At 38.0% G+C, this 8,201-nt stretch overlaps 1 protein-coding gene across 4 annotated transcripts in view; it reads right to left on the minus strand.

Annotated features, from left to right (window-relative positions):
* LOC128983714 (uncharacterized) overlaps positions 1-6,394 on the minus strand; it is a 32,474-nt gene extending 26,080 nt beyond the window's left edge. The window contains exon 1 of one of the 4 annotated variants that reach the window (XM_054403122.1): positions 6,305-6,394. The gene's annotated coding sequence lies outside the window, so the exon portion shown is untranslated. Of the gene's footprint in view, positions 1-5,898; positions 5,968-6,175; positions 6,240-6,289 lie in introns of those variants that run through there. The other 3 variants (XM_054403123.1, XM_054403121.1, XM_054403124.1) reach the window with 3 other exon arrangements.
* Between the last annotated feature and the right edge of the window lie 1,807 nt (positions 6,395-8,201).

Raw genomic sequence — 8,201 nt, forward strand, 5'->3', positions numbered from 1 at the left:
ATTTTTGCTCGAGTTATTGTGCTAAATGACATATATATATATATATTAAATGAATTTGAACGGATGGTTTTTTTGGCCTCTAGGGACCTCAAAACGAAAAAGTAAATCGGTCACGGGTCCAGGTCTTACCATGAGTACTATGGTAATAGCTTATTCCCTATATGGGACATTCGCTAAAATCATGGAACTATTGATCACGTTTCTTAGATGACTAACTTACCAACATTAAAATTATTGTGTTTCTGTCTGTTGTCAATAATTCTTAGTTTCATTAACTTTCTGCCTAAATTTAAATAAATTTTACTCATAATTTTTTTTTTGTAAAGGGTGGAGCGCGGTAATTTGCTTATTTGGGAGTGGAATAAAAAAATTATTAACATGTAGAAACTTAATTTTATATTTCACTTACATTGAACAGTAATGGAATTTACAAATTATTTTGTTTTAAATATTATATCTGGCAAATGTTGACCTTCCCGATCCACACACTGCTGCATACGTTTTCTGAAGTTCTCATGCACTTTTTCAAGCATGTCGACTGGTATTCTGGCAATCTCAGCAGCAATATTGCTCCTTAGCTCTTCCAGGGTTTTGGGACGGTTGCAATACACCTTGGACTTCAGGTAACCCCAAAGGAAAAAATCGCATGGAGCTAAGTCTGGTGAGCGTGCCGGCCAGTTCAGATCACCATTGCGAGAGATGAGCCGTTCAGGAAACATTTGCCTCAAAAGATCAATGGTAACTCTCGCTGTATGTGCAGTGGCACCATCTTGTTGAAACCATGTATCCTCTAATTGCATTGCCTCAAGTGCTGGATGGAAAAAATCCTGCAGCATAGTTAGGTAACGTTCGGCATTCACAGTTGCCGGAAAAAAGTAAGGGCCAATGATGCCTACTCGTGATAAGGCGCACCACACAGTGACGCGGTCCGAATGCAGAGGTCTCTGATGAACTTCTCTGGGGTTTGTGTCACTCCAGTACCGCATGTTTTGCTTATTTACACACCCACTGAGATGAAAATGTGCCTCATCAGAAAAGAACACAATTGCGTCACGAGGTATGGTTGCAAGCATGTCTTCACAAGATGTTCGTCGTGTCAAATAATCCCGTGCTGACAATTGTTGGACCACACACATTTTATATGGGTGGAAATGCAGTTCACTATGGAGAATCCGGTGGAGAGAACGCCTTGAAATGCCAAGAGCAAGTGCTTGCTTCCGAGCAGAGCGTTTCGGAGATTGCAATACTGCTGCTCTAACTCGTTCGATATTTTGTGGTGTTGTAACACTCCTCGCAGGTCCTCTTCGTACAGATGACACATTCCCTGCTGTCCTGAATGCATTCACCCAATTCACAACTGATTGCCGTCCAGGAACACGTCCGCGTGGGGAAACAGCGAAACGCAAACGGAAAGCACGTTGCACTGCAATTATCGAGTAGTTATTTGAAAAATATGCTTCAACACAAAATGAACGCTCCTCACGTGTCCACTCCATGATGGCAACTCAAAATGAGCTGAAGACAAACTTCCGGTCAGTCACAACAATCATCGCCCACTTCCGCCTCTTTTTGACTAACAGTGCTGCCAACCACCTGCAACTCAAAATAGCAATTTCCCGCGCTCCACCCTGTATTTGAAGTGCTTTTGACAATTTAAAATAAGCTTACACCCCTCTTTTAGCGAATTTCCCTATAGGGAAGTAGCTATTACCGTAGGTGTCACGGTAAGACCTAGACCCGGGACCGATTTACTTTTTCATTTTGATGTCCCCAGAGGCCAAAAACACCATTCGTTCAAATTGTTATATATGTTTATATATATATATATATATATATACGTCCGTGAACGCGATAACTTGAGTAATTTTTGTCCGATTTTGATGAAATTTGGTTTAAAGGTGTAAAGCGGGATAAACTTGAATGAGTTTGCAAACCAGCATGATCGGACCATGGGAACGGGGCTTTACGGGGGGTTTTATGGGGTAAAAATTGGTTTTTCTCACTTTTGACCCTCAAAACACAAAATTTCCCAATTTCACTTTAGACCTTTTTAAAGAGCTTAAAAAAACAATTAATTTAGTATATAAAAGTATTTTTGTTCGGTTAATAGTAACGGAGAAAATTAAAAAAATTGTAAATTTAAAATTCCCATGTTATTCTTATGGAGAATATTGTCAAATGTTGAAGTTTGTTTGTTTATAGATATATTTTGTATTTTGATCAAATTTATTTATTTTGTACTAAGCTCTCAATATTTTACAAAAAAACACACTTTATTAGTTTCCTTGTAGCAGCAAACCTAGGTACTCGTTAAACCTAATGTTATTAAAATATATTTAACTGAAAATCAATTAAGACAAATGGAAATTCGCTAAGTCAGCAGGTTTGCTGCAGCGGGGGTATTTTTGTTTCAAAACTGCTACATTTTCCGGGGGGGGGACCCCCAGACCCCCCGGTGTTTGCCCCCCCCCCCCCAAGGATTTGGTGAAATGACGCCACTGACTTCAGCTGTTCCATAGACCCTGTACGTACATGGGAGCGTTGCAACGCGCGTCCTAGAAACACAGCAATCAAATGGGTGTGTACACATGCAGCGCCAGTGCTTCGGCCGCCTCTGAGGTTCATCGTGCAACGCGCGCTAGCAGCGTGCCTCGAGTTATGAAGGTTCTAATGGGACCGTACACATGAGAGCGTTGTAACGCGCGTTTTGGAGTAGAGGGGAGTAGGTTTTATGTATGTTTACTGAGTACTTCTATATACAATACCATATGGTAATTACGATGTTCTCTTCTGTTGAAATCCAATCCCTGACAATGCTCTCACAAGGTGCTAGACAGACTTTAACTTTTGTTAAATGAAGCAATTATCATACTTTAGTACCTAATTAAAAAGCTTACGTTCATATATCATCGATAAGGTTACAAAGTAAAAAACATACGAGCTAAACTTTCTTGTAAAATTGGATGTTGTCCCAAGTGTTCTTAAGAAATTTTCCTCAGCACGGTTACCCGATACCGCTTTACTTTTTAATTTTGATGCCCAAAAACATTAAAAATTTAATATTTTATAACCGAAATATAAAATTAAGCTGCAACGGGGGTATATTTTGATTTTGTTTTCGTTCTTTATATCTATGGTACAAATCCCAAACAAAAACTACCTTTTCGACTTTTATGGCTATGTCGGGACATGCCATGAGACAAAATTGCTCAAACGTGCGTTGCAACGCTGTCATGTGTACGCAAAGGCTTATCTGAAGCGCGTTGCAACGCTTCCATGTGTATGTAGCCATAAGGATGAGATATCTACTAAGGAAGTATGTTTTATCTATGCTTTCACTAAATGTAATTTAGGGTTTAATGGGTTCAATTAAACTTCTTATACTGCATTGACATTTTTTTACAACCACTAAGTTTAGAAGCTGATACATTGTTAGCTGTTTTTTATAAATATTCAATTTAGTGACAAAAATACCACACAAAAAACATTAAATAACTTACACAAACAGATAAAAAGCATAAAAATACAGTTTAGATAAATATTTGGTGATTAGGTTACTAGGATTGAGCGACGAGCATAAAATGGCACTCGAGCGTCACCAGAGCGTTGAGGGTGGTCAAGATACAAGCGGCGTTAGAGCGCCTGTTTGAACGAACGGCTTGTACTTTTTGCTTAAAAACTGTCCCTAAAACTACCATATTTTGATGGAAATTATTTTAATAATTTAGTCGACATGTCAAATGCTGTTCCCACTTCATCCCACAGCTTCTGTGTTCCATTCTTCTGTTCCCACAACGTAGTCTTCTTGAAGTTGTTGTCTTAATCATTCCATAATGATAAACAACACTTAACTTCACGTATTAAAGTTTCAATTTGAATCTCACTAAGCTTTTTCAAAGCAACAATGTCCTTTTTCTTAACACGTTTGCTGCTGACCGCTAGATGACGGGACGGCGCCAGGAGCTGAACTAACGCTCGCCGCTGCGTAAACATTGCCGCTGATACACTGAATTGCAGTAAAAACAACAGTAGTTATACTGGATAGCAATGTTCTGCAATAAAACTGGCTTTGGACATAGTACTAAGTGATTCTGATAGATAGCAGCACTACCCAGGTTGCAGTCGGTAAAGTAGTGTCGCTATCTAGCAGGAAAGAGGTGGGACAAAGCCCTGTTCTAAACAACCCTGGTGGTGATTTTGGGAAACTATATTTTTTTTATTGTCAGAAAAGTACATCCCCGTGAGCTGCAAAGAAATATAGGACGCTCGTGACGAGCTGGCTGATCCATGGTAACGTTAAACATTGATGAACAGCGACGTTCCGGAACGTTCCTAGCTCCTGGCGCCGTGGCCCGTTTGACGTTCCGGAACGTCCGTAGCAGCGAACGTGTTAAGTTTGACTCGAGGTCCACGTGATTCTTGTTCCTCTGACATCTTGATCTAGACTGAAAAAAGTGGGAAGAAGCATGACTCGTTTGAGCGTAGAGCGTCGTACAAAAAGTATCCGGGCAGGATGAGGTAGTGCTTTTGACACTTAGCAGCGCCACTGACTGTCGCTCGCCTCTCCGGTCTATCATGACACTCCTCTTCAAATTTGCGCGGCAACATTTGGGCCCGATTGCAGAGCAGTGGGCTCGACGCTCGTATCGTGCCCGGGTTCTAATGCGTACATTTCAGAGCACCTATCTTCCATAATTTACAGTCTCAAATTCTTAGGTGTAAGCAGGCGTGGCAACAATTACTTCATTTATGAAATACTAATAATCTGTTTGGAGAATACGACATCTATGAAATAACGAACAGCTATTTGGATAAAGATTATTTTTTTAGCTGTCACTGGATATGTTTAGGTACATTAAATGTTGTTTACAAATAGGCTACTGCAACCATTTCTGATCAAGTTTTGTAAGAAAATCCAAAACCAAGTGAGATTAAAAACATTGTTGTGAGATTAAAAACGTTTTGCCTCACATAACGGATTAATAAATCGTAAGTGCAATAATGTGTACTGTAACCGTAAATGAAATTAAATTTCTATGCATTATTTAGGTTGCTAAGCGGAGATTCTGTGTGTGTATCAAATTCAACTTGAGTTTTGATAACCGGGAAACAGACCCTGAAACAGTGCTGTAAGTTATACGAAGTTTTGCCTGCATATCTTAAAAAATGCACGCAAACCAACTGCTAAATCTGATTATAAGAAGGGTTCAACTGACTAAAAAATCCCGTCCATTGAACGGGTACACAGCTAATTCTTGAATAGGCCCAAAGATATTGAAATGAAATGAAATTGTATCTAGGCCTATAATCGGTTAAAGAAATAATTGGTGGCCATGTGACATTTGTTCTACTTAAAAGATGATTTCCCCTATTGAAACTGTCAGAATTTGTTTATATGTGTGTAAACTAGCGGTTCTGAGTTATATTCAGTGTTAATAAGTTAGAATAAGTTACATACCAACTTGATTTATACTATTGATTTATTACTAGGCCTAGTTGTACGTAGGACGGGCCAACACCACATTTGTCTATTAACTTATGCGGCTGTGTTTTTTTTATTAGAGAACAGGAATTTTGTTTAAATTTGTGTGTGAAATAAGTTGAATTGTAGCTGGGGGACTGAGTGGTTGTATGGAGCTTTCTATCAATTTAAGGTTGAGGTTTTTTCGATTCTGAGAAGAGTCAAAGGGTTTTAGATTGATTTTAAAATAGGCCTAGGCCCAACTATCCCTGATCATATGACTTTTAGGCCTAATAGGCCTAAATAGCCCTAGCGGAAGAATAAATCAACAGATACCGTAGGCCTATTAGTCAATAACAAAGCTACGGTAGCCTACATAGATCCATCTCCACTACATCCCATGCAGCTGTGCCGTGAGTGTAAGTAGGCCTAATTACCATTATGCTTCTCAGGAATCAGGAACCAACCGAAGAGGAATGGAATTGAAGGCAATACCAATCTCAACCAATTTTCCACAAACATTAAAAAGAATCAATATTAGGCCTAGCATAGGCCTAGCCCAGTTAAAAAAATAAACTGTACCCGTCCCGAGACCCGAACATGATTTGGAAAACGAGAAACATTTGACCAAACTGTTTTAAAACTTAAACCTTGTAACACAAGCAACCCCTAGGCCTTGAGCATAAGTAACTTAATAAATTGGTTTATCGTTACCTCTTATTTAATTAGCCTACAATCACTAATTGACTACTTTCAAACAATTAAGAAAACACGTTCACCAACTTATCCAAGAGATATGCTTTAAGAATTAAGAATACAAATACGTACAAATGTTTAACACACCTTTTCAATGATATGTTTTTATTCCTACAACCATAACATTTACATTATTTTGTATCATAATCATAACATTAACATAACCTCTACCACAATTTTTTATATTTTGTTTGCTCGAAAGCAGGCTTATATTATAGATCATACTATGCAGCCTTGTTGTTTACTCGATATTAATATTGACGATTCTATGGTTTTCATAGGTTTGTAAGTTTTTTTGTTAATAGATTTTTTTTGTAGTTTCTTGTTAATAGGTGGTATTTAGTAGGATTCCAAGTCCTTGATGGTAATGTTCAATGTTGTGAGAAAGGTTGGGTTTTGGGTTGGAGACTTCTCTCGCTTGAATGTCATAAGCATTTCTATTCCGAAAAGGAATAGAAATGCTGTGACTGTGATGTGTTGTCTAAAAGGAGGCCCATGGGCCATGGGTGAAGAACCCAAGGTTTGGAATGCATTTATGTGAGTGTTTGATTCACGGTCCCCTTTAACTGCAGGCCGCGGCCTGGTAGAATTGGCAACGTCGCAAGTGGTGTTGTTCAGTGACAGACGTCCCATGAGATAACATGGCATCAGCTGACATCAGCTCATTAATTCGCGCTTTATTGATTTGAATTTAAATTTATGAACATAAATTTATTAACATATTGAAAATAAAAAACATACAGAATTGAAAACCGAAAAAATATTAATTAAAATCTATATCTGTACATTTTTAAGCGGAGTCAATATTGTCATAGTCCAGTAACCATATTTCGTAAATACACAAATACTATTAGCTGCTTCCAAACAAAAACAGCTGTTACAACACCACTTGCGACGTTGCCAGTTCGAAGGCCGCGGCCTGGAGTTAAAGGCGGCCGTGGTTTGATTATAGTTTTTGGCACGGCCGTCCGCACGGCCACCTTTGACTCCAGGCCGCGGCCTGGTAGAATTGGCAACGTTGCAAGTGGTGTCTAGCGCTAGCCATCCCATAAGATTACATGGCAGACAGGTGACACCAGTTCATTAGTTCGTGTATTATTAATTTAAATTTAAATTTATGAACATAAATTTATTAAAAGATTGAAAATAAAATGTATAGAATCGAAAACCAAAACATTGTTTGAATTGAAAATCTATTTTTGTACATTAAATTAGAGTCAATATTTGCATAGCCAAGTAAACAAGCTTTTGTATTTTAAAAAATACACAAAATACCACTAGCCGCCTCCAAACAAAACAGCTGTTACAACCCTACTTGCGATGTTGCCACTTCGAAGGCCGTGGCCTGGTAGAATTGGCAACGTTGCAAGTAGTGTTGTCTAGCGCCAGACGTCCCATAAGATAACATGGCAGACAGGTGAAACCAGCTCATTCATTTGAGTATTGTTCATTTAAATTATATTTTTATGAACATAAATTTATTAAAGTATTTAAAATAAAACATATAGAATTGAAAACAAAACAATATTTAAATTGAAAATCTATTTTTGTGCATTTAAAAGTTGATTTTAATATTTTTAATGCCCAGTAACCAAGCTTTCGTATTCTAAAAAAAAAAATTAAAATTAAAAAAATGGACAAAAAAAACCATTTAGCTGCCTCCAAATAAAACAGTTGTTAACAACAACAACACTACTTGCGATGTTGTCACTTCGAAGGCCGCGGCCTGGAGTTAAAGGTGGCCATGGTTTTTTGTTTAAAAATTTCTCTTTATGTATATGAGGAAATCTTATGAGTTCTTGATATATTTAAGTCATTAGTTATGATAATTTCTTGTAAATAGTCGGAGCTGTTACATTTCTGTATTATCTTCTGAGTTAGTTTGAAACACCTATTCCTGGCGGATTCATGTGCAAGGCATTCAATAATCAAGTGTTCTACTGATTCCTGTACGGCTAAGGCAGAGTGGTGTAAAATATATCTT

Source organism: Macrosteles quadrilineatus, unplaced genomic scaffold (assembly GCF_028750875.1).
Source record: "Macrosteles quadrilineatus isolate MER2022 unplaced genomic scaffold, UCM_ALF_1.0 Scaffold_1__1_contigs__length_201487025, whole genome shotgun sequence".
Taxonomy (NCBI): domain Eukaryota; kingdom Metazoa; phylum Arthropoda; class Insecta; order Hemiptera; family Cicadellidae; genus Macrosteles; species Macrosteles quadrilineatus.